General features: G+C 44.1%; 1 protein-coding gene across 1 annotated transcript in view; it reads left to right on the plus strand.

The window, feature by feature from the left end:
• The first annotated feature begins 4617 nt into the window (after window positions 1–4617).
• The window catches only part of wnt5a (wingless-type MMTV integration site family, member 5a), a 41063-nt gene continuing 20917 nt past the window's right edge, over window positions 4618–24763 (plus strand). Inside the window, exons 1-2 of the mRNA XM_079385287.1 lie at window positions 4618–4925; window positions 5055–5151. The gene's annotated coding sequence lies outside the window, so the exon portion shown is untranslated. The remainder of the gene's footprint in view (window positions 4926–5054; window positions 5152–24763) is intronic.

Below are 24763 nucleotides of genomic sequence, written 5' to 3' on the forward strand. Positions count from 1 at the left end.
AGTTATAATAAAGTTCCACACTCTTTTTGCCTGCTATTTACACATTACACACATTCCAAAATTAGGGTGACCATATGGGCCAGTTTTACGGGACACACCCTTGCCAGGATTTCTATATTGCCTAAAATATCCAGGTTTTGGCTGTTTACACTGTGCAGGTATCCTTTCTTGATCGGTGCGCAGCGACGCTTCAAGTCAAATGAATGAACAAACACGTGCACATATTTGCATTGCTTTGACTGTTCTCTGTAGATCTCACCTTCTCACGTGCAGCGCCACGATTGGTCAATTGTGTACAATACTTGCATGTTATTGGTCAAACTACTTTGGATGTTTTAGGGCAATATTAAAATCCTGGCCAGGACGTGTCCTGTATGAACGGCACATATGGTCACCTTATCCAAAATAGGCTGCCTAAATTTCCTCTGATGAATGTCACAACTGATTTTTGGTGAAATAAAACAAGCAAACAAAACAACAACAACAACAAAACAACCACCAACATATTTTTCATGTACTATCCAAAATAGCAGTGTGGCTGTCAGGATAACAACCGGACTCATAAAGAGCTAGGATTGACGTCCAAATGAACTCATTTATTTAACAGATTGGTAAAGGTAAGGAACACTTCACACACCACAAATTTTAAGCACAGACAATCACAGAATAAACATACTTCATACTTTACAGGAGAACATGATGGAGGGAGAGTGATGAAGGAGATTATTGCAGGAGATCAACGATGGAGATAAACACCGCACAATATTTATCTGTATCTTGTGGTTAATTTAAGCCCTTGTAACATAGGCTCCACCATGAGTCATACAGTTATCAACAGATGAAAATGGTCAGTTATGGGTTTGGTCTAATATAGATTTCAGCAGTTCCTTAACCTTAAATAATATTTTCTTTGCAAAGTCTCCATCATAATGTGGAATTAAAAATGGCACAGGTCGACTCATTCTTTTGTGTTCAACACATCTACAAAACAGCAAAAAAATTGTATTGGTGTCCATTCTATCCTGTATCAGTCAAGGAATTAATTGGAAAAGTGTTTTGTTATTTCTAGGCCAACTGGTTCAAAAGTTATCAGCATAAACGTGCAAAATGAGCAAAGGTCTTCAAAGCTGCTTTTGGAGACCCTCTGTCCTGCAAAGTTTAGTTCGAACCTGCCCCAACACACCAGTCTATAATATTCAATGAAAAATGCAAGTTTTGGCCATTTGCTATCCATATTAAGCACCCTCGGCAATATTTCAAGTGCGACAAAACGTTGTATGTTGTAAAAACACTTAAAGAGCCATATTATATTTAAACGGTAATATTAAAAGATCAAATTCAGTATTCACTATATTAATGATGCATAATTTACATAGGTAAGCAGATGAGGCCTTAACGGTTCAGTGTTTTCCTTATAATGGTTTTCTATGGGAAACTATTTAATGTGAAACTTTGCACATTGTGTTTATATTCTGGCTTCATCCTCTTGCCTTTACAAAATATACATCATCAATAAGGTTTTTACTGAATTTCTCCTTTTAATATCTGCATTTTACTGCATTATTACTTAATACAATCTGCTTAAAAATAGCTGGCGATCAGATACGTGAAGTAGGCTACAAAAGTCAAGTTAAATTAATTCATTTTGGCTTGTTAGCTTCTTATATTTTTATTCTTGTTTTCTTCTGAGTTCTTTCTAGCTTCGTTTTGCCCTCCAGGTGGGCGTTCCTATAAGGGTGTGACATCACGTGAAAACTATCAATTCTATTCTATTCTATTCTAGTCTAGTCTAGTCTAGTCTAGTCTAGTCTAGTCTAGTCTATACTACTCTAATACACACCTTAATTCAGAGACCATCTGTACTTTTTTCCCACCCTAGTAATAAACAGTTGAGGCGTTTAGATGGTATGTTTTTATTGTAGGCTATCCCGATTCACATAGCAATTTAAATATTAACTGCGTATATTTATTTATTTATTTATTTTTTGGCAAACTGTGCAGCTCCAATTCGTTGCTTAGCCTATATCAATTTCGGTAACACTTTATTTCGATAGTCCACTTTAGACATTCTACTAACTGTAAGTAACTTTGCAACTACATGTAAACTAGCAGTCATTAGAGTTTTAGTAGACTCTCTGCTTAATGTCTTCTAGGCTTCCATCCAAGGATATTTTTGCAAAAAAATATTTAGCGCTTTAAAATATTTATGATATAGCTGATGGAAATGCCAATTATCGATTCAATTTCTCATGTGTCGACAAAATCTTTTTCCGTTTAACTTTAGTGCATAAATTCCATATCTTCAAATGTCGCAAAAATTAGTTTGGAAACACTTTTTGTCGAGAAAAGGGGCTTTAACACAAATAAATGTGGTGTCACATGACAGAATTAGCCTATAGGCAGTGTCCGCGTTCGTGTTAAAACAACGCTTCTCTGTAGTTCAAAAGCGCATAAAATCATATTCATATTATCAATTGCATCTAAAATTATTTAATACATGGTAAGAAAAAGAGGAGTTACCTCTCAAACATACTTATCTCAATTTGATGTTAGCAGGCTAGCCTACATTTACATTATTATTATTATTATTTTTACAGTGTACTGTTCAGTTTAAATAGCCTGTAGTCCGTGCCTTTCAGCTTGACCACCATAACCCCGTGATATTAAGACAAGCACATTTTGTTTTACATGGATATTGGAACGTGAAGTAGGCTACAAAAGTCAAGTTAAATTAATTCATTTTGGCTTGTTAGCTTCTTATATTTTTATTCTTGTTTTCTTCTGAGTTCTTTCTACTGTTAAATTTAAAGGATTTGTTGTGGAGTGAGGGGAAATCAAATATTTGTTTCATGTTTCTTCAATATTTTTGGCTGACTATATTTTATTATGACATGAACATGCTGCGTTGTAGAGTCAGTAGGCTATGCTTAACTGCGCGCGCAAGGCGCCGGCACAAAAGCTTCCCAGATAGCACAGGAACGTCTGCAAGATGTCTGTTAAAGATCTCTTGATCTGAAAAGCATCTGCTGTCTACAGACGTCTGTAAGATGTCAGTTTTATTTACGTCTATTTGACATCTAAAAGGAAACATCCTATAGACGTATTGCAGATGAGCAAACACCCTAAAAAATACGTCTTGCAGATGTAAATGCAGACGTCAAATAGACGTCTCAGAGATGTATGTGTGCTATCAGGGTTGTTTATTTGTTTTTTTTCCCTGTAAAGTGGACTAGTATAAGTGCAACTTATACTAGCCTACTCCTTCATTTGTGGTCATATAAGAGTAAGACATTATTCAAAACTATTCAAAATATTTATTTTATTTGTGTACATTCACAATAAAAACAAAACCTACTTTTGTGAAATAAAGGAAACAAGCAGGATGCCGCTTTATCAAGAGTGCTTCGCAAAAATTAACCGAAATTCTGCATATAGGCTTGCTAATTGTTCAATAGTTTTTTTCCCATTTTGTTAATTCTTTAATTATTTAGAACTGCTTTTTGTGTGCATAAAATTAATCCCTGGAAAACAAATTGAGGCATTTTTAATAGGTCAAAGCCACTTATCAATTTAAATTTAATTTAATTGTAATTTAACATAATCTTGTCGATTAACGGTTAATATGGCTTAACGACCGTCGGTTAGGAGAAATAAAATAACCGAAATGAACATTCATATTTCCTAAACGTTAATCATAATAATAATAATACAACTGCACCTGTTTATGATCATTGCTAGATTATCAACAGTGGCCTATCTATCTAGTCAAAGTACACCAAAAATAAACTAATGACACTTAATAAAAATTATTTTATGTAGGCCTATACAATTTAATAGGCTATAGGCTGTTGTATTTCAAATGGACGAAGAACAGGCTAGCCTAGCCTATAATTTACAATAGGATAAATTATGTAGCTAAGGAAACAGCTCAAGGGCCTTTTTTTTGCGATACACCAAAACATGCGACAATTTGTTTTTGTTTTTTTTGTTTTTTTGTGGGGGATGACGTCAATTCATCACGCACACCATTTTATCGGTAAAATACCAGTTGGATGGAAACAGCAAATTTCGCAAAGTTTTTTTTTTTTTTTTTTACGCATATTCTCTTTGTCGATAACAAAACAGCACAAAATCTGGATGGAAACTTGATTAGGGCTACTGTATTTTGATGGGTCCACAACATGCAACATACTGACTATGAGAAACTTTGCAAGTATGTGTCAACTTATTCTACTAACCCTAAACCTATCCTGACAGTCTACTCTGAGAGTTAGTAGACATGTAGCTGCAAATTAATAAGAATAAGTTGACACGTTGTTGCAAAGTTACTCATAGTTAGTAGAATGTCAAGTGAACTATCAAAATAAAGTGTAACCCCAATTTCTATCAAATTCATAAAAAAAGCGCAAATACTTCACTACATTACTAAAATTAATGGCAAAAGAGATGTTTGCAAAAGTAAACTCTACAGGGCTAAATAGCCTATATTTTTGGTATTTGTTGTTGATACAGGTGAGGAAGCACAATAAGTACACGCGCTGTGTTCCCACGCGCATCACAGGCGGAGTCTGTAGCGCGAAGATGAACAACTCCTTGTGCAACTTATTACAGCTCATCACACTCTGAACACAGCAGCACACAACTGCACATCTTCTCTCAGCAATAGTGTGAACTGCTTGAAGCAAAGAGCCTGTGATATTAGTCATATCTACTCGAGATGGACACTCTGTAATATTTATTGATCGAGGGCGCTGAGAATGAAGAGTTTATGTCTCCTGGAATACCCTTGGGGAAATTACCTGTGTGATTTTTGTGACATGTGGATTTACCTTTTTTCTGCTTAAACTTCAATTTTTATGGATCTTCGAGGAGAAATGTAGAAATATCCAGACAACCAGCACGAGTCAACTGCAGCAGCATTGGGAGTATTCTCTATCAACATCTCAGTGGGATTGTATTATTATTATTATATATATATATATATATATATATATATATATATATATATTAAATAAATAAATCTATAAATCAGTCTTTTGTTAATAACCATACAGAGCCCAAAGCGGAGGTCTTCCGGAGATAAAACGGGAATCAAAACACGATAATAACATTTTCCATCAACTTGGTCAGACATCAGTGTAGGAACGTCTTGTAAGTTTTATAAACTATTAAACTCTCTCTCTCTCTCTCTCTCTATCTATCTATCTGACTGGTATATATGACTGTTTTTATAACTAGTTGTTTATGACTCCATCTACCGGCGCCGGCTGTTTCAGTTTGACCTGTTCTTCATTTATTTATGTTTTAAATCTTTATTTGCAAAACGACATTTTAATTCTCGATTCAATCTATTCATAAGAATAACATTTTATAAAGCTCCATAATGATAAAGCAAAAACCAGATTTAATTTACAAAAAAAAAAAAAAAAAAGGAATAGGAAAGATATTTCCCTTTGCTATGATGCTTTAGAGATTATCTTTGAGTGTGAATGATATCCTTGAAAAATCTAGCTGATTGATTGGACATGATTCAGAAAGGCACACACCTTCCTATGTAACTTTTATACCAGCTAAAAGCTGAAAATGCATATCGGAGCCATTTATCATAGGGCTGCAATATAAAAAAATGTAAATAATAATAAAAAAACCACTGGACTCAATTTTATTAAAGATCTGTGAATTAGTTTTATGTAAATTTATACTTCAAATCAGATAGGGTGATACAGTGTAATGACATCACAAACCCTGTCCTGTTCTGGATCTGGACAATCTCTGCCACGACCTACATTTCACTGCTGGTTATACTCTGTATAATTGTGTATGTGACAAAAAAAAAATGTAATCAGTGGCGTGTATTCATGTTCATCAATCACAGTGTAGTTTAGCTTTCACAATTTCTTCTTACTGTAGGAGACATGTAAATATCATGCTTGCTAAATGTGACATGACTAATGGAGTAATGTGTATCAGTTAAAGACACTTAGGGTTTGGTTTGTGGAACTGCTCTAAGGTGCAGGAATTTGGGAAAGAGGTTGTTATAATCATTTCTCAGATGGTATCCATAAATCTACCCATGAAGCCAGAAGTTTTATTTTGGGAATTATTCTTGAGAATATTGTATTCAGTGGCAGCACTTGTAAACTGACACATGTACACTCCAAGCAAGCGTCTAATAGCTTTGTACTGGAAGAAAGTGAAAAGGCCATTTATTGTACAGTGGATCAATACCAGGTCCTTCTGTTTAGCGATGGAAAAGATGCAGAACATATATATTGAAAGGTATACTTTCTTCTTTTGAGAATATTTGTACACCCTTTATATCCTTTATTTCAAATTTGGATTTTGGCAATGTAATGAACGAGACAGAAAAAAGATAAAATAGCTTGACACACTTGACACCTTTGACCTATCCACCCACGCTGGTTACTTTTAATGTTTTTGAGTGAAACATTTTGTTCAATTCAGTTCAATTAAATTCAAGTTTATTTGTATAGCGCTTTTTACGATACAAATTGTTGCAAAGCAGCTCCACAGGAATTTAAGTTTCCACAATATATTTATATATTGCAGAACCTTAATAAACTTATGGCAAAATTTGGTAATTCTGTATGTTGTCTGAGCGTTGGCATCCTCTGAGGTCCTCTGAGGGGTTGGCATCATCTCTTCTCAGGTGTTCGGTCGTCTCAGATCATTTAAGGGTTGGATGCAGACTGAAGCTTCTGTAATTCCTAGTTACCACGGGATGCTAATCAACAGAGAAACAAATAGAGACATAATTAGCGTAGCTGCTGTTCCATCTAATCAAAAATGATTTGTTCAACCCAAGCTAAAGAATAATAATAATGTACATTTGATCAGATATAACTGCAGTACAAGATTATAAGATGCATTATGTGAATGCTTGGCTAAAGAGATGTGTCTTTAATCTAGATTTAAACAGAGAGAGTGTGTCTGAACCCCGAATGTTATCAGGAAGGCTATTCCAGAGTTTGGGAGCCAAATGTGAAAAAGCTCTACCTCCTTTAGTGGACTTTGCTATCCTAGGTACTACCAAAAGTCCAGAGTTTTGCGACCTTAGGGAGCGGGTTGGATTGTAGCGTGGTAGAAGACATGTTAGGTACGCAGGAGCTAAACCATTTAGGGCCTTATAGGCAAGTAATAATATTTTGTAAATGATACGGAACTGAATAGGTAGCCAGTGCAGAGACTGTAAAATTGGAGTAATATGATCATATTTCTTGACCTGGTAAGAACTCTAGCCGCTGCATTTTGGACTATCTGTAGATTGTTTATTGAAGATGCAGGACAAGCAGCTAGCAGTGCATTACAATAGTCCAGTCTAGAGGTCATGAATGCATGAACTAGCTTTTCTGCATCAGAAACAGGTAGCATGTTTTGAAGCTTGGCAATGTTTCTAAGATGGAAGAATGCTGTTTTTGTAACATGGGAAATATGATTTTCAAAGGACAAGTTGCTGTCTAATATAACACCCAGATTTTTTACTTTAGGGGACGTGACAATGCATCCGTCTAGTTGCAAATTGTAATCCAAGAGATTCTGTGTACTGTTTTTTGGTCCAACAAGTAATATCTTATATGTCTTATCTGAATTTAATAGATGGAAATTATTGGTCATCCAATCTTTTACATTTTTTACACAATCTATTAGCTTAGTTTCATCTGGTCTTGTTGAGATATATAGTTGAGTATCATCAGCATAACAATGAAAACTATAGTTGTAAAGCACTGCAGTTTTTCTTTGGGTGCGATGAATGAAGCTGAAATACTAGACGCAGTAGAATCTACATTTTATATTGTATTTCTGATTTTATCTATTTTATCAGTAAAGAAATTCATAAAGTCATTACTATTAAACTGTGAGGGAATATTTAGATCAGGCAGTGTTTATGTGATGTTTTATTAACAAATTTCGGGAGGAGCACGCGCAGATAATTAACACGGCCAATTCACCATCAGCAATCACACAGTCTATCCTATCAGCCGAGAGCGAACTTCTATAAATAGACCAAGCCATCTTACCTTCATTCTCTCTACAGTTTTTAGCACTCGGTTTGCTCCTTTGCTATCATATCACAGACGCATCTTTTCTGGAGAATGAAAAAACCTGGACCGGAGATTTTCGTATCCTCCATCGCAATCTGAAAACTCTAGGCTCACTCCTTTTCCGTCAGTCACCACCGCCGAGCACCAGGCTTCATCGCAGCTGGTGCTCTGCTCGACCAGTCACACGCTCTCCACAATGCCGAGGTTTAACCTCGCCTCAACCGACATCCTCGTCTCATTTGGCCATTCCAATATATCCTCCGATCGGAGTCTGTATTTAAGCCTGAAGCAAACGCTGATTTATTCTGACGAATCATTCTCGCAGAGGGCAAACAAAGCAGATACGTGCGATCCGTTCGTTACACTGCAAATCAGCCGACCTCACTCCTAAATCCACTCCAGGCGCAAAGGCGGCCAATAGATCGAGCAAAGCCCCGATCTTGCCTCACTCTCCACCATCATCGTCCCGTACAAGACCCGGCTCTCCTAGAGCATTGGGTCGCAGTGGCAGGCCTCAAACGAGCAAACCTCACTCGGCTCTTCTTTTCTCCGCAGTTCTTCCGGCCGCAGTGCCGTATGTAGCCGGACCTCCAGCTCTCGCAGGAATCAGCGCGACGCTGCCTGCGGTAGCGGCGCAGGCCGTGTTGCAAACAAACTTTTGTGTGAAGTCATTTGTTGCTAAAAATCGTTAAAAAATGTGATAACATTATGGACGTGATGTCATTTCAGTAACCATGACGCAAACTGCGCAGATCACGCAAGGAAATGATTAATTTTCTGTATTAATTTTCACTAGCATTTTACATGCATTTTAAATTGCACATTACTCCGATAGACGGATAAGATGTTAAAGATTGTTTGAACTTAATTCTTAGAAAATCATTGTACCTAAATGAACAATTATAGGTGCAAACTAACAGCTAAGGTGTATCATAAAGAACCATTCATGTCATTATTGAACAAATGCAACCCACTTTGCATGTGTTGTGCATACTACTAGGCACCCCTCTTCAAGTCTCTACCAACCGATGTACGGCTTGGCTGGCCAGCTGTTTCAATACTTTCTTCCTTTCATGTGGTTAAGAGGAAAAACATGTATTTTCATAATTTTAAAACTTTTTTAAAAAGTTGTTAAAAGCCGTCATGTTTTCTCCTGCTACTTCTAACCCCTCCTTCTTTTTCAGTGGTCTCCAGCTCCCACAGCACACGCTAGCGTGAGTCTGCCTCTGCTAGCTGCGCAGACTGCACAGGCTCTCCAGCTATTTTTCTCCGAATATCACAAGCCTCCGCGGCCTACAGCTGCAGAAGCTGAAACGAGCACAAAGTTGCATATGCTTGCAACACATGCCCTCACATCTCAGTCTTTTCCTCCCGTTACTTCGAATCCTTTTCCTTTTGAGTGGCCTTTCCGCAGGCTGCGCAGGCTTTTCAGGATGTCAAAAACCCCACTCCTGTGGTCTACAATAGCTGAAGGAAGCGTGAGCAAATCATTGCAAATCAGGCCCACACATCTTGGGCTTTTCTAATGAGCCCCCTTTTTCTTTGCAGTTGCCTCCAGCTCCCATGGCAGACACTAGCCCAGAGGCCTATTTAAAGTCAGGCTGCCTCTGCTGCAGGGTTGTCAATAAATTCGAATTTCGAATTAATTGATTTATACTTGGTTCATAAAGATTATGCACTTTTTCGCAGATAGCCATGTTTTATTGCTTTAACAAATGTGCATTAGTAATATTGTGCTCTATGCACCTTCCTGCGGCCTCAGCAGAGAAGCCAAAAGCTTTCTCCCCCTAACTGAAATTATGCCTTTCAAATTTGAATAGAATTCGAATATTGATAATACTTAGGTGGAGAATTCAATTGTTTTTCAGCCATGTCTGACAGCCCTACTCTGCTGTCAATTGTGTCCCATGCTCCTTTCCCCCAGAGCTCCCTATTTCTTTCAAAATAACGTTGTCTTTTTCCAGATCAAGATCCAGCTCCCCTCGAGATTCAAGACGCAGCAGCAAGCAGGGGCCACGTCCCAGACTCGGCCGCTCCTCACACTGCATTGCCTCTCTCCTCTTCTCAATAAATCACCGCGGCGCCTTCAGCTACAGCGCCACATGCAATGCTGCTGGCTTAGCTTCCCAAACTCCCATCCTTCGCATTCCCTTCCTTCTACCTCTGGCGGCAGACGCTAGCGTGAGGCGGCCTCCGCTAGCCACTCAAACTTAGCCACCTTACACTTATCCTTTCGCTACTCCTTTTCCCCATCAATGGCCAGCAGCCCCTGCTACAGACATCCAAGTAGGGCATCATCAGCCAGCAATGCAAGCTTATCGGCCTTCTCCCTCATTTCCTTCTACCTCTTCCTACATGCTTCCCTAAGCACCAAAGGCTAATCCGTGCGCGAGGCTGCCTCCGCAAACGGTTTTTGGCCCCTCTCTATCTTCTTTTTAACCCTTCTCTCCAATCTAAACCCCAGTACACTTCATTCACTCACTGCAGTCCCACTACCTACCCCACTGAATGTTGCAGCTCCAGAACCACCCCGTATGCCAATACCATCAAGTCTCAGAACCATCAAGTCTCAGCTTCTCACAGAAATTCTAAGTGCTGGCTCTGGAGGCGGACCCATCGCCGACTCGTATCCCTATAACACATCCTTCAAAACTTCTCCTCGGCACGTTACTAAGTTACTTTCTCCAAGCAAGTTCACCCAGTACCATCCATTCATATCCAACCGCCGATCCAAGCTCTCGGTCAATGGTCATCGGACGCCTTCAAGAGCGATATCAGGACCAATAATTTCCACAAGGAAGCCATCTAACTCTGACCAGTTTAGTGAAATTTGGTACTACCGCCGCAGTGCCCCGTTCATCCGATACCGCCGCAGCAGTGCCCGCTTCCGCAGAAGCCACATTCTCTTTTCAGATGCCGCAGCAGCGCCCTGCTCATTCGATACCACCGCAGCAGTGCCTGCTTCCGCAGAAGCCACATTGTCTTTCCAGACGCCGCAACAGTGCCCGTTTCCGCAGAAGCCACATTCTCTTTTCAGATGCCGCAGCAGTGCCCGTTTCCGCAGAAGCCACATTCTCTTTTCAGATGCCGCAGCAGTGCCCGTTTCCGCAGAAGCCACACTCTCTTTTCAGATGCCGCAGCAGTGGCACTTCCGCAAAAGCCACATTCTCTTTCAAAATGCTGCAGCAGTGCCCTGCTAGTTCGATACCGCCACAGCAGTGCCCACTTCCGCAGAAACCACACTCCTTTTCGGATGCCGCAGCAGTGACCGCTTCCGCAGAAGCCACATTCTCTTTTCAGATGCCGCAGCAGTGCCCGTTTCCGCAGAAGCCACATTCTCTTTCAGATGCCACAGCAGTGCCCGCTTCCGCGGAAGCCACATTCTCTTTCAGATGCCACAGCAGTGCCCGCTTCCGCGGAAGCCACATTCTCTTTCAGATGCCACAGCAGTGCCCGTTTCCGCAGAAGCCACATTCTCTTTTCAGATGCCGCAGCAGTGCCCGTTTCTGCAGAAGCCACACTCTCTTTTCAGATGCAGCAGCAGCGCCCTGCTCATTCGATACCACCGCAGCAGTGCCTGCTTCCGCAGAAGCCACATTCTCTTTCCAGACGCCGCAGCAGTGCCTGCTTCCGCAGAAGCCACATTCCTTTTCAGACGCCGCAGCAGTGCCTGTTTCCGCAGAAGCCAAATTCTCTTTTCAGATACCGCAGCAGTGCCCGTTTCCGCAGAAGCCACATTCTCTTTTCAGATGCCGCAGCAGTGCCCGCTTCCGCAGAAGCCACATACCTTTTCAGACGCCGCAGCAGTGCCCTGCTCGTTCGATACCGCCACAGCAGTGCCTGCTTCCGCAGAAGCCACATTCCTTTTCAGACGCCGCAGCAGCGCTTGTTTCCGCAGAAGCCACATTCTCTTTTCAGATACCGCAGCAGTGCCTGTTTCCGCAGAAGCCACATTCTCTTTTCAGATGCCGCAGCAGTGCCCGCTTCCGCAGAAGCCACATTCCTTTTCAGACGCCGCAGAAGTGCCCTGCTCGTTCGATACCGCCACAGCAGTGCCTGCTTCCACAGAAGCCACATTCCTTTTCAGACGCCGCAGCAGTGCCCGTTTCCGCAGAAGCCACATTCTCATTTCAGACGCCGCAGCAGTGCCCGTTTCTGCAGAAGCGACATTCTCTTTTCAGATGCAGCAGCAGTGCCCACTTTCGCAGAAACCACACGCCTCTTCGGATGCCGCAGCAGTGCCCGCTTCCGCAGAAGCCACATTCTCTTTTCAGATGCCGCAGCAGCGCCCTGCTCATTCGATACCACCACAGCAGTGCCTGCTTCCGCAGAAGCCACATTGTCTTTCCAGACGCCGCAACAGTGCCCGTTTCCGCAGAAGCCACACTCTCTTTTCAGATGCCGCAGCAGTGGCGCTTCCGCAGAAGCCACATTCTCTTTCAAAATGCTGCAGCAGTGCCCTGCTAGTTCGATACCGCCACAGCAGTGCCCACTTCCGCAGAAACCACACTCCTTTTCGGATGCCGCAGCAGTGACCGCTTCCGCAGAAGCCACATTCTCTTTTCAGATGCCGCAGCAGTGCCCGTTTCCGCAGAAGCCACATTCTCTTTCAGATGCCACAGCAGTGCCCGCTTCCGCGGAAGCCACATTCTCTTTCAGATGCCACAGCAGTGCCCGCTTCCGCGGAAGCCACATTCTCTTTCAGATGCCACAGCAGTGCCCGCTTCCGCGGAAGCCACATTCTCTTTTCAGATGCCGCAGCAGTGCCCGTTTCTGCAGAAGCCACATTCTCTTTCAGATGCATTCTCTTTCCAGATGCTGCAGCAGAGCCGCTTCCACAGAAGCCTCACTCTCTTTCCAGATACCACTGCAACAATTCCACTCCAAGCAACGTCCAGCGCCCATCCATCCTGAAGCCTTGCAATTTCGGGGGGTTATCAATGCCCCACTCCGACTGCTGTCCCGCGCTAATCGCATCTTTGGGGGGAGCGCTCTGGGTCCGGGCTAAATGCCAAGCTCGGACCCCTCTCCCTGGACAGGGGGAGTGCCCCGGGTTCGGGAGTAATTTACCGAGCTCGGAGCCCTCTCCCCGGACAGCACGCCAAATACGCATAAACCTTGACTCTGTTCATTATACGCAAGGGCGAACTCGTGAAGTGATGTTTTATTAACAAATTTCGGGAGGAGCACGCGCAGATAATTAACACGGCCAATTCACCATCAGCAATCACACAGTCTATCCTATCAGCCGAGAGCGAACTTCTATAAATAGACCAAGCCATCTTACCTTCATTCTCTCTACAGTTTTTAGCATCCCTCCTCCACCCCGACTCCTCACCATCAGCCTGCTCCTACCCCAGCGTGGGGAGGAGCATGGGGGGAGCGCTCTGGGTCCGGGCTAAATGCCGAGCTCGGACCCCTCTCCCCAGACAGGGGGAGTGACCCGGGTTCGGGAGTAATTTACCGAGCTCGGAGCCCTCTCCCAGGACAGCACGCCAAATACGCATAAACCTTGACTCTGTTCATTATACGCAAGGGCGAACTCGTGAATTGTTAATCTAACCACTGTGCTAAAATAAGAACCTTGGATTGTTTTGGTTATTATCTATGATTTTGCGGATATGCTCTGACCTGGCAGCTTTTAGAGCCTGTCTATAGCTGGACGTACTGTTTTTCCACGCAATTCTAAAAACTTCCAAGTTAGTTTTTCTCCATTTGCGCTCAAGATTACGAGTTTCTTTGAATGGGTATAATTGTTGTACCATGGCGCAGTACGTTTTTCTCTAACCTTTTTCAATTTGAGGGGGGCAACAGCTTCTAATGTGTTAGAGAATATAGTGCCCATGTTGCTAGTCATTTCGTCTAGTTCATGTGCATTTATGGGTACACAGAGCAGTTGAGATAGATCAGGCAGGTTATTTGTGAATCTGTCTTTAGTGGCTGGAACAATAGTTCTGCCTGGACGATAACGCGGAGCCATATAATTAATATCAGTAATACGCAGCATGCACGATACAAGGAAATGATCAGTAACATCATCACTTTGAGGTACGATATCTATATCGGTAAGATCAATTCCATGCAATATAATTAAATCTAGCGTATGATTAAAACGATGAGTGGGCCCGGTGACGTTTTGCTTGACTGGAAAAGAGTTTATTAGGTCAGTAAACGCAAGTCCTAACGCATCATTTGTATTATCAACGTGAATGTTAAAATCTCCGACAATTATCACTATATCAACATTAACCAATAGATCTGATAGGAAATCTGCAAATTCTTTTAGGAAATCTGTATATGACCCTGGCGGTCTATACACAGTAGCCAGAGCAAGAGACAGGAGAGATTTCTTTTGCATATCTAACAGTGTAACATTAAGCAGAAGTATTTCGAATGAGTTAAACCTCCTGTATCCTGTTTTCTGAGTAACATTGAGAATATCACTATATTGTTGCCACACCGCCGCCACGACCAGTCTGACGGGGCTCATGTTTATAACAGTAGCTTGGTGGAGTAGACTCATTTAGACCAATTTATTCATTTGGTTTCAGCCAGGTTTCAGTCAGGCAGAGTACATCAAAATTATTATCTGGGATCATTTAATTTACAAAAACTGCTTTGGGTGCGAGTGATCTAATATTTAGGAGCCCAAGCTTTAAAAATTGTTTTTGTTCATTTATTTTGTGTTTTTCTGGTTTAATCACGATCAGATTTTTTCTAGATCCTGCATTAAATTTATATTTTGACCTCGCTATTCGGGGAACAGACACCTTCTGTATAGATTGGACAACGCAAGCACTTCTATCTTTTAAGTGGGTAGAACAAAAGTCATCATAGTAGTTATTTGAGAATTGGCTTACTATTCAGATGGAGCGTAGCGTCCTGGAGATGTTGTCCGACAGGAGTTCCGCTCCGTCTCTGCTGGGGTGCAGGCCATCAGCATGGAAAAGCCTAGGACGCTCCCAGAAAAGATTCCAATTATTATCAAAGAGCAGTTTCTGTTCTTTACACCATGACAATAACCATTCGTTTAAAGCAAACAGTCTACTGAACCTTTCGCTTCCTCGTCGATACGTGGGAAGTGGTCCTGACACAATGATCGTCGTCGCTGGCGATGTGCTGCGTACCGTCTCTATCAGGCTCCTGAAGTCCCTCTTCAGTGTCTCTGTCTGCCGCAGCTTGGTGTCATTAACCCCCGCGTGCAGCACCGATGCTCTCGTTGCCCTTCAGGATCACGGGGAATCTGTGCAGAAACATCGAGAACACGAGCACCGGGGAAACAGTGAGTGTGCACTTTACCTTCAGCTAACGTAGCACGGATGTGCCGGGCGATGGAGTCTCCAACGATCACAGCGTCGCGTTCCATCCCGCGGAGGGGAGCGAAGCGGTTCCGGGTGGAGATCTCGAAGACCGGAGGCGGCGGAGGGGGAGAGGTCATCGGCCGGGGCCTGGCTCTGGCTCGCGTCTTCCGCTGATGGTACACCCAGGGTCCGTAGCATCCCAGCGCTGGAGTGAAGGACATCTGGGAAGATCGCGTCCTGGGTGCACAGGGTCTGTGCAGGGAAACACACAGAGTAGAGGTGGTGAGAGTGTTAGCAGCGTGCTGTATACTTACATACCCTGGACTTGTGAGCGTCAGCCAGGGATGTTTCCAGCACGGCTCTCCGCTCTCTCAGCTGGGCCTGCTTCTCCACCAGGTCGCGGATCCGCTTCTCACCTACACTCAAAGGTAGACACAAATCCGCCATTTAAGCACGTTACAGTGAATCAATGGTAATGTGTGTGAATAGAGTATTAGCAATCTAAGCGAGATTAGCAGCAGCCACGCTGCTGATGCTAACGGGCTATAAGCTAATAGCAGACACAAGAAATCAAGATAAAACTAGTGATAACAAGGCACTCTGATTGGTTTTGTTTTAGAATGCTATAGGGGATATATTCACACGTTATAGAATCGAAAATGATAGTGTATAAAATTGTTTTTAAGAAAATAGACGATAAAGAATCAGTTTATAACTTGGTAAATAATAGTATAATGTCTCGGGTTACGTATGTAACCCTGGTTCCCTGAAGGGAACGAGACGCTGCGTCGAACGCTACGGGGAACGCCCTCAGCGTGACCGCGCTCTGAACCAGAGTGTAAAATGTCCAATGAAAGGGCGAGACGTCATAGGCGGTGACGTCACTGACCGGAAAGCATATAAGCACGTGCGGTGGAGCCGGCGTTTGCTTCCAGGAATGAAGCAACCGCTCGCAGGGATACAGGAAGTATGGCCTAGAGACGCAGCGTCTCGTTCCCTTCAGGGAACCAGGGTTACATACGTAACCCGAGACGTTCCCTTCCAGGAACTCGAGCTGCGTCGAACGCTACGGGGAACGAGATGCCAACGCCACCAGACTTCCAAATACCTGCCCTGTGTGTATCACTGGGAGCACAGCGAGGGCGAGAAGAAGAGCCGGGAGTGGCCATACGATCAAGGTGATAGAACCGAACAAAGGTGAGGGGCGTGGACCAACCCGCAGCATTGCAGATATCCTGCATAGAAACCCCTGCCAGAAAGGCCTTGGAGGCCGCCATACTCCTAGTTGAATGGGCCTTAAGCCCCAGAGGCGAAGGGATGCCTGAAGATTCATAGGCCAAGGAAATAGTATCCACAATCCACCTGCTAAGGGTCTGCCTAGAAGCAGGCAGACCCCGCTTAGGAGGACCGAAGCAAACTAGCAATTGGTCCGTCCTTCTCCACAGGGCAGCTCTGTGGACGTATGCGTCCAGTGCTCGCACTGGACACACACAGTTATGCTTTCGCTGGTCAGGATCCCGAAAGGGAGGAGGACTGAGGGCCTGCAGCACGACAGGCCGTGGTATAGAAGAGGGGATCTAGGAAATGACCCGCTCGAGGGTAGAAAAACGCTTTGGCCAGACCAGGGGCAAAGACGAGATAAGAAGGGGCCATGAAAGGCCTACAAATCCCCACTCTCTTAAGAGACCACAGCAAGGTCCCCGTAGGGACACGTCGTACAGGAGGCCTCAGCCTCAGCGCACCGTGGAGGAAACCTGTAACCAGGGGGTGTCGACCCACTGTAAGGCCACCGAGAAGGGCGTGGTAGGCCGATAAAGCCGCCACGTAAACCTTCAGGGTGGAGTGAGTTACCCCTGCGGAGAAACGGGCCTGCAGGACCTGCAGCACTGTACCAAACGGGCAGTTAACTGGGTCAAGGTGGCGGTCTCCGCACCAAGAAGTGAAATATTTTCACTTCAGGGCATACAGTTTCCTCGTAGAGGGAGCTCTGGATTGGAAGATGGTCTCAGCAACCTCGGTTGAGAGACCGGAAGCTATGAGCTGCGCCCCCCAGAGGCCAGAACTTCCACACGTAATGCGCGCGTCGCCTCGGCAACGCGTGCAGCAACAGCGAGCTCTCACTCAAAGGGGGAAGAACCGCACACGCGGGCTTCCACGAGCGAGAGCGCTAGATCTGGGGAATGCAGGAGGAGATAGGGCGAACCCGTCTCCAACCTGTTCACCAGATCCCTGTTGCCATCCAGAACTCCCGGGAGCAGAGCGATCGGGGAAAAACCGTACAGACGAAGCCTCGGCCAGGTCTGTACCAAGCGTCCAGTCCAAAGGAGCTGGAGGAACTAGAGGGGCATAGCGCTGACTCTCGAGTCGCACAGCCAAAAACCTCCATATCTGCTTCACCACCTCGGGGTGAAGCATCCATTCCCCGGGCCTCAGCCCCTGCCTCGACAGGATGTCTGCTCCCACATTGAGATACCCAGGGATATCGATGGCTCTGAGCGAGCGAAGTTTGCCCTGGGACCACACAAGGATCTGGTGCGCCAGCTTGTACAAGGGGCGCGAACGCAGACCTCCCTGGTGGTTGATGTAAGAGACCACCGCTGTGCTGTCGGTGCGCACCAACACATGGTGATCTCTTAGGTCCGGGAGAAAGTGCTTGAGTGCACGAAACACGGCCAACATTTCCAAACAATTGATATGCCACGTTAGATGGCGACCGCTCCACAGACCGCGGGCAGGGTGGCCACTCATGACCGCTCCCCAACCGGTGAGGGATGCGTCCGTCACTAGCATTACGCGGCGACAAGAGGCTCCCAGCACCGGGCCCTGAGACAAGAACCAAGCTTGGCTCCACATGTCTAAGGCACGTAGGCATCGCCGCGTGACCTTGATCATGCGAAGCGGGTTTCCCCTCGAGGAGAACCCCTTGGTCTTGAGCCACCCCTGTAGGGGTCTCATGTACAGCAGGCCAAAAGTAATCACGTTGGACGCAGCTGCCATGAGCCCCAGCAGTTTCTGAAACTGCCTGACAGTGAGTGACTGGCCCTCTTTCACTCTCTTGACTGAGGTGAGGATCGACTCGCTCCGAGCAGGAGACATACGTGCCTGCATCGTGGTCGAATCCCACACCACGCCTAGATAAGTGGTTCTCGTTACTGGAGAAAATCACACTTTCTTGACGTTCAGTCTCAACCCCTTCATGTGCGCGAGATCGACATCTCGATGCCGAGTCGCCACCTGCTCTGATCGAGCCAGAATCAACCAATCGTTGATGTAAAATGCGGGGTACGAGTGCAGGGCCAACGAGAAGAACCCAATATCGGTAAGCTTTGCCCCTAAAAGCAAACCTGAGGGACTTCCCGTGAGAGGGAAGGATGGAGACGTGAAATATGCGTCCTTAGATCCATCGTGACAAACCAGTCCTCGGACTTGGTCTGAGACACGACTGATGAGTGTAAGCACCCTGAACTTCAGTGACATGACTGAGCGGTTCAACTGACGCAGATCTACCATCCTTCCTTGGAACAATGAAGTACCGGCTGTAGAACCCGGACTCTCTTCCGTGAGGAGGGACCACCTCGATGGCCTCCTTCCCCAAGAGAGTGTCTACTTCCTGTTCCATGATCAGAGCCTGCTGGGGGACCACGCACGTGGGAATCACCCCATTGAAAGGCGGTGGCGGAGCGCCGAACTGAATACAAAAGGCCTTTCTCTACAGTACGCAGGACCCAATGAGATCCAATTGGCAGTAGTTTCCACGCTGCCTAAATGGTCTACTAAGGGAACCAGTCTCTCGAGACTGGCCTCTGATGTACCCAGAGCTGCTGGCACGGTGCCCTGATGCGGAGGACCGGCAGGGGACGGCCGAACCAGGAGCTCTAGGGACCCCCGCAGGGGTGGCGAGCTTCTCAGCTCCGCTACACTTCGGGGCGGAAGAAACTGAGAACACCGCTCGCTGGAGCCAGCTGCGCCCTGGAACTCTGGCAGGGTTGGCAGACTGCTCTCCCGAGGGCACTGGGGGAGACGGACACCCGATCTGCCCCAGAGGGGTCTGCCCTCGTAAGTCCTAGGCACAGCACCAGGACTGCCTCAGCCTCAGCCCCCTAATGAATGACGGTCCTCAGACCCGCGTCATTCCTAGGAAGACCAAGCTGAAGAACCAGACCCTGCAAGGCAGGACCCAAAGAGACACATCGGCAGTAGTTCCCACGCTGCCTGATGGTCTCCTAAGGGAACCAGTCTCTCGAGACTGGCCTCTGGGCGTGCCTAGAGCTGCTGGCTCGGTGCCCTGAAGCGGAGGACCGGCAGGAGACGGCCGAACCAGGAGCTCTAGGGACCCCCGCAGGGGTGGCGAGCTTCCCAGCTCCGCTACACTTCGGGGCGGAAGAACTGAGAACATTGCTCGCTGGAGCCAGCTGCGCCCTGGAACTCTGGCAGGGTTGGCAGACTGATCTCCCACGCCCGTAGGCTTCTTGGCCGAGAACCCCCTTAGACTTAAGAACGGTCCGCAGATCCGGCTTAGCCTTAGAGGTCCCCGACCCAGAGCGTTAGCTGCCACGGCCCCACCTCGGTGGGGTGTGAGTAGCCACGCTCTGTTTTGCGCCTCTCTAAAGAGGGGCTGGCACGCGGCGAGGGCTGCTCCCGCCTAGCAGCCCCCTGAGCTGGAGAAAGGCGAGGGAGAAACCGCTGAAACGCCGCCGCTTGTCTACGAGCCTCCTGGTACCTGTCGACGACGTAATTGACGTAGTCGCCGAACAGGCCAGAAGGCGCAAGCGGGGCGTCCATGAGGAAAACCCTATCTTCTCCTTCATGTCAGATATGGTCGACCACAGACAGCGTTTCTAGGGAGCTCAGAGACCAACTTATAATTCAATCAAGTTGAGCCCAATCCCTCATCCAGCTCTCTAAGCAGGTACGTCAGCTTGGTGCGCCTGCAACACTCTCTCTTTTTTTTTTTTTTTTCGGTGTGCAGACACGCACCAGCCTGACCTGCAGCCGCGAGCCTTCAGAGACAACGCCACGCAAGGGGACAGATAGCTCGCGAGCGTCTGTTCCACCCGGGGCATCGCTCTGATATGAATGAGAATAACAACCAGCCCCCTTTTTTTTTTTTTTTTAGAGCTGACTGCGCGCCGTTCTCATTCATAATATGCTTGTGCAAGCACTGTTTCATTGACGCGTCCACCTCCTCGGAGGAAGACAGGTCTAGGAAAGGAAGAAGACACGGGCTCGCCCGTCTTCATTCAAGGCTAGTGAAACTCACTCCTCTCTTTTTCTTTTTCAAAGAGAGCCTTCAGAGAGCAGGCGTAAGAAATGAAAAAGCTCACAAACGGGCAGTCAGCTCCCTCGAGAGCTGAATCTGCGCGCTCTGCTCTGAAGCAGACCACACACAGACTGCGTGCATCCCAAGCAGTGATATAATGTTGTGTAGGGAGGAACACACAGCCCAGAATGCGATCTGCTATCGCCCCAGTGCTTGCACATATTGCTGGAGCCTACTTAAGTGATTGTGCAGGACAAACAACACTAAATAAGACTCACAACATGCAAAGACAATACACACAGACAGAGAAGCGGTTGCTGAATGACAAAAAGCAAACGCCGGCTCCACCGCACGTGCTTATATGCTTTCCGGTCAGTGACGTCACCGCCTATGACGTCTCGCCCTTTCATTGGACATTTTACACTCTGGTTCAGAGCGCGGTCACGCTGAGGGCGTTCCCCGTAGCGTTCGACGCAGCTCGAGTTCCTGGAAGGGAACTTAGGTTACATTATATAATGGGTCACAGTCACAGTCACAGAAGCAGGTCATTTGTAACTCTAATAAGAGCAGTCTCAGTACTATGATACGGTCTAAATCCTGACTGGAAATCCTCACAAATACAATTTTTCTCTAAGAAGGAATATAATTGCGAGGATACTACCTTTTCTAGTATCTTTGACAGAAAAGGGAGATTTTAGATCGGCCTGTAATTAACTAAATCTTTGGGGTCAAGTTGTTGTTTTTAATGAGAGGCTTAGTAACAGCCAATTTGAAGGTTTTGGGGACATATCCTAATGACAATGATGAATTAATAATAGCCAAAAGAGGATCTATGACTTCTGGAAGCAGCTCTTTTAGGAGCTTAGATGGAACAGGGTCTAAAATACAGGTTGTTGGTTTAGATGATTTAACAAATTTATACAATTCTTCCTCTCCTATAGTAGAGAATGAGTGAAATTGTTCCTCAGGGGATCTATAGTGTACTATCTGATGCAATATTGTAGCTGACGGCTGCATGGTTACAATTTTATCTCTGATAGAATCGATCTTGGAATTAAAGTAGTTCATAAAGTCATTACTGCTGTGCTTTTGGGAAATGCCAACACCTGTTGATGCTTTATTTTTCGTTAATTTAGTGACTGTATTGAATAAATACTGGGGGTTATGTTTGTTGTCTTCTAGAAGAGACGAAAAGTAATCAGATCTAGCAGTTTTTAATGCTTTTCGGTAGGATAGGGTATTTTCCCGCCAGGCTAAACGAAATACCTCTAGTTTTGTTTTCCTCCATCTGCGTTTCCTCCGTCTCCATTTTCCGGGCTGCTCTCTTTAAGGTGCGAGTGTGCTCATTATACCACGGAGTCAGACTGTTTTCTTTGATCTTCCTTAAGCGTAAAGGAGCAACTAAAGTGCTAGAAAAGAGAGAGTCCATAGTTTCTGTTACATCATCAAGTTTTTCTGCGCTGTTGGATATGCTGAGGAATTGAGATAAATCAGGAAGATCACTTACAAAGCAGTCTTTTGTGGTAGAGGTGATGGTTCTACCATACTTGTAACAAGGAGTAGAATTTACAGTTTTAGCTATATGGAGTTTACACAAGACTAGATAATGATCTGAGATATCATCGCTTTGCTGCAGAATTTCAACACCACTAACATCAATTCCATGTGACATTATTAAATCTAGAGTATGATTTCGACAATGAGTACGTGTTGTTTAACCCCAATAGAGTTCAGAATGTCTATGAATGCTGATCCTAATGCATCTTTTTCATTATCGACATGGATATTAAAATCGCCAACAATTAAGACTTTATCTGCAGCCAGTACTAACTCAGATAGAAAATTAGCAAATTCTTTAATAAAGTCTGTATGGTGCCCTGGTGGCCTGTATACAGTAGCCTGTACAAACATCACCGGGGATTTATCATTAACATGTGTTTCTCTAGATAATGTTATACACAGCACCATAACTTCAAACGAGTTATACTTAAAGACTATCCTCTGAGAAATACTGAGAATATTGCTATAAATTGTAGCAACACTTCCCCCTTTACCTTTTGGACGTGGCTCATTCTTATAGCAGTAAAGTAATGTACTCATCTGGTTTTAGCCATGTTTCTGTCAAACAGAGTAAATCTAGATTATTATCATTGATCAAATAATTTACAAAAAGTGCTTTTGTAGAAAGGGACCTCATATTCAGTAAGCCAAGATTTATCAATTGTTTCTCTGTATTGTGAACATTTTTTATTTGTTGAACATCAAGTGGATTGTAACTCTTAATTTGGTTTGGATGTTTTCTGTATTTTCTAGTTCGGGGAACAGACACAGTCTCTATAGTGTGATATCTAGGTGAAAGAGTCTCTATGTGCTGAGAATTAACTGACTTCTGTGACGTGAGGCGACTAGCAGACGGTCGGTTTAGCCAGTCTGTCTGCTTCCTGACCTGGGCCCCAGTTAGTCAAGTACAAACTCTAAGACTATGTGCCATATTTCTAGAGAGAAGAGCGGCACCACCCCAAGAGGGATGAACACCATCTCTTTTCAACAGGTCAGGTCTGCCCCAAAAACTCGTCCAATTGTCTATAAAACCTATGTTATTCTGCGAGCACCACTTAGACATCCAGCCATTGAGTGACGACAGTCTGTATGAATCTCGTCACCCCAGTAAGCAGGGAGCGGACCAGAGCATATTACAGTGTCTGACATCGTACTTGCAAGTTCACACACCTCTTTTAGGGCTGCAACAAACTATTATTTTGATAATCGATTAATCTAACGATTATTAGAACAATTAATCGACTAATCATCGATTATTCCACTGATTAACCAGTAGACTTTGATAATTCAGCTTTTGTGATTTAGTTAAAATAATAAGTTATACATATTCTAACATAAATAAAGGTCACTTCAGCTTTAGAAAAGCATATTATGTAATTACAATTATTAAACAATTAATTGGCAACACTTTACAATAAGGTTCATTTTTTAACATTAGTTAACATGGACTAAGAATGAACAATACTTCTACAGCATTTGTTAATCTAAAAGTTAGTTAATTTCAGCATTTACTAATGCTGTTTTTTAACAGTTTTTATTAACCAACATTAACAAAGATTAATAGTTAAATGTAATAAATGCATTGTTCATTGATGTTAATTAATACATTAACTAATGTTAATAAATGATACCTTATTGTAAAGTGTTACCAATTCATTATACAAATAGATCTATTTGGAACACAAAATGAAATGACAGACAGAGACACTCTCTCACCATTTAATTAGCGACATGAAAAAGAAACTGAATGACACATTCTGCCTAACTTCTCCTTTTGTAAGTCATGTAGATAAGAAACATAATAAAGGTAAGTGATACGACGCTTTGGATAAACTATTTTATTCACAACATAATATTTTAAAATACCTTATAGGGTTATGAATAATCAAAACAGTCCTTAGCTAGATCAAGCATTGGTCTCTGTAAACCAAACTGTCAACTTTAATGAAACTATTTTTTTCCCACTAATAAAAATATTTAATAATTAGCTAGCTCCACACTGGAGAGCTGCTTTATATCAAAAATCAAGTTGTAATTCTAACTGAAAGCGACACTGACTGTGGTTTTTCATGTTTAATACCGTAAAGATGCTTGAATTAAGGCCATCTATTGCATAAAGTGCTATATAAATAAACATGATGTGACCGGACATTACTGGAGTAACGTTACATTACTGAGAAGCAGAGCTCATGCAAACATCCACATCGTTGTAATCAGATGCATTTTTAAATGCTGTTTTCACACTGCTGTCAGTTTTTGTTGTGTTTATTTAGTTACTGAGACGAAAGCGCGCAATATATATTAACATGTTCATCCAAACGCTGCTCAAGTTCAGATGCATTTTCTCTGAAGCGCTGTGTCTCTTCTTCTCTTGAATGCATCCAGGAGGGCTCAACTAGAGTCTTGCGCTACAGTGCCACACTGGTGAAACCGCAGTATTGCAGGCTCTAACATTAGGTCATGTGAGATCAAACGACTACTCGACAACTAAAATATTTGTCGACATTTTTTTTATTGTCGACGTTGTCGATAATGTTGACTAATTGTTGCAGCCCTAACCTCTTTAACATTATATTTAG

This window comes from Barbus barbus (genome assembly GCF_936440315.1).
Source record: "Barbus barbus genome assembly, chromosome: 29".
In the NCBI taxonomy this organism is placed as follows: domain Eukaryota; kingdom Metazoa; phylum Chordata; class Actinopteri; order Cypriniformes; family Cyprinidae; genus Barbus; species Barbus barbus.